Source organism: Numenius arquata, unplaced genomic scaffold (assembly GCF_964106895.1).
Source record: "Numenius arquata unplaced genomic scaffold, bNumArq3.hap1.1 HAP1_SCAFFOLD_1292, whole genome shotgun sequence".
Lineage (NCBI taxonomy): Eukaryota > Metazoa > Chordata > Aves > Charadriiformes > Scolopacidae > Numenius > Numenius arquata.
The window spans coordinates 17501-20000 of record NW_027415402.1 but is presented as its reverse complement, the minus strand read 5'-3'; the positions used below and the strand labels follow the sequence as shown (position 1 = coordinate 20000).

Sequence of the window (2500 nt, the reverse complement as noted above, 5' to 3'; positions counted from 1 at the left end):
CGGGGGTTTGCGCCGACGGGGGGGGGCGCCGCGCGGAAAGCGGAGGAGGCGGGGGGCGCCCGCGCCCGCCCGCGGCGAAACGGCGACCGCAGCGCGCGGCCGCCCACCTCGCCGCCGGCGACGGGACGCCCTCCCCTGCCGCTTCGCCGCACCCCTCCCCGCGGCCCCCGCGCGGCTGCCCGGCCGGGGCGCGGCGGGTCGTCGGGAACGGAAAGGAGAAGAGCGGGGGGAGGGACGCGGGGAGGACCCCCGTCCCCGTCCCCGGCACGCGCGCGCCCGCGCGGCAGCACGGCACGGTACCGCCGCCGGTACCCACCCGCAGACAGCCGCCCGCGCGCGGCGGGGCCGGGGGCGAGGCCCGCGCCTCCCCCCGACCTCTCTTCTCTCCCCGCCGCCGACACCCCGGCGAGACGAGCTCCGCCCAGCGGGCGCTCCGGGAGCGGGGAGCTTCGGAGCGCTCCCCGAGTCTCCATTTAGGGGGACGAAGGCCCGCACGCGGGGCCTGCGAGGCGCCCCAGCCGCGCCGCAGCGGCGCGCCGCGCCCCGCCGACCCGACCCGCCCCCCCCCGACGCCGCAAGGGCGAAGAAGGGGGGGCGGCGGCGACGGCGGCAGCGGCGGCGGCCGAGCCGGCGATTGATCGTCACGCGACGCTCAGACAGGCGTAGCCCCGGGAGGAACCCGGGGCCGCAAGTGCGTTCGAAGTGTCGATGATCAATGTGTCCTGCAATTCACATTAATTCTCGCAGCTAGCTGCGTTCTTCATCGACGCACGAGCCGAGTGATCCACCGCTAAGAGTTGTCTGCTTTTCGGCACCGCCCCGCGCGCGCGGGAGGGCCGGGACCGCTCCGCGGGAGCGGCCCCTCCGGACAGCGGCGGCCCGCCGGCCCGCCCGCCCGCCGGCCCGCCCCCTCCGCAGGGGACGCGACGCGGCGCGGCGGGGCGAGAACGACGGGGCCGCCTCGCCTCGACTGACCGTACCGACACACGACGAGGAGAAAAAAAAAAAAAGCCCCGAGCGGCGAGGGCGCCGGGAGCCCGCGCTCCCGGCCCAAACCGGCGGAGACGAGCGCCTCGCTCGCTTCGGGGGGCGGCCCAGGCGCCCGGGCTCGGCCCGGCCTCCGCGCGGAGGCCCACGACGCCCCCGGCCGCGCCGCCTGCCCGCCTCTCCTCGGGGACGCGGGACGCCCCGCCGGCCCCCCCCGCGCGCGACGGCTCCGCCGCGCCGCGACGTCCTTCTCCCCTCTCCCGCGGCTCCGGCCCGCCCCGCCGGCGCCCGGCCGCGGCCTCCGCCGCCGCGCCGGAGGCGGCCACCGCCGGAGCCCGAGCCGGCGACGCGCCGCCCGCGGCCGCGCCGGACGGCGGCCCGCCGCCGCCTCGCGGCGGCCGCCCGCCCGGAACCGCCGCCGCCGCCGCTCCTCGCCGCCTTCCGCGGGCGCGCGCCGCGCGGAAAGCGGACGGCGCTGAGGCGGGGGCGACGCCCGCTCTCCCCGTTTCCACGCGGAGACCGGGAGCGGGACGCCTCCGCCCGCCCGCCCGCTCGCCCGGCGCCGCCGGGAAGGGCGGCGGGGGAAGGGCGGCGGACGGGGCCCGGGCCGGGACGGCCGCGCCTGGCGGCGGGCGCCCTCCGGCCGGCCGGCAGGCCGAGCGGCGACGCCGCCGCTCGGCACGGGGTGCCGCCTTCGCCGGCGCTCGGCGGCGGCAGACCGCCGCCGGAGCGCTCGCCGGGGCGGGGGACGGAGGGAGGGAGGGAGCGGAGCCGCGGCGCGCCGCAGCCGCGCCGCGGAGGCGCGGCGGCGCGCCTCCCGGGCGAGCCCCCGCCGCGGGGACCCGCCCGCCCCCGGCGGGGAGCCCGCGCTCCCGCCGGGGTCGCCCCGTTTCGAGGCGGGCGAGGCCGGACACGGCCGGCCGCGCCGCGGTCTCTCCGCCGAGACCGGTCCGCGGAGAGGGGGGGGCAGCGGAACCCCTCCCCGGCACGGCCGCCCGCGGGACGAGCGCGGGCGACGGCCGGCCGTCCGTCCCTGCGCCCGGGAGCTTCCGCGGAGAGACTCCAGCCCCCTTGCGCAGGACGACGACGACGGCGGCGCCGCCCGGCCCGACCCCCGGGCCGCGCCGAGCCGCCCGAGTCTTTAAACCTCCGCCCGGCCCCCCGCGGCCTTCGACCCCCTGTGTATCGCTACGGCGAGGGAGGGCCGCGGGAGAGCGCGGACGCTAGGTACCTGGCCCTGGGGTGAGGGAAACGACCACCTCTGGGCCCCGCGGGGGTGCCTCCCCCGCTGCCGCCTTCGGGGGAGCGTCCGCCCGCGGGGGCGCGCCCGACGTCCGCCGCCACAGCCTCGTCCTCCTTCCCGGGGCCCGGGGTTTCCCTCAGCAGCCCGGCGCTGCGCCCGGGAGGAGAGCCGCGGCTCGGGCCGCCCGCTCGCGCGGGAAGGCCGCCCGGCGGTCGCCTCGCCCGCCGGAGGGCGGCCAACGGCGGCGGCGCAGCCCTTCCGCCCCCGCCC

At 82.0% G+C, this 2500-nt stretch overlaps 1 non-coding gene across 1 annotated transcript; it reads right to left on the bottom strand.

The window, feature by feature from the left end:
* Positions 1–646: 646 nt before the first annotated feature.
* LOC141478681 (5.8S ribosomal RNA) lies at positions 647–799 on the bottom strand. The gene has a single exon (XR_012463986.1). It is a non-coding gene; the product is annotated as a 5.8S ribosomal RNA (ribosomal RNA).
* Between the last annotated feature and the right edge of the window lie 1701 nt (positions 800–2500).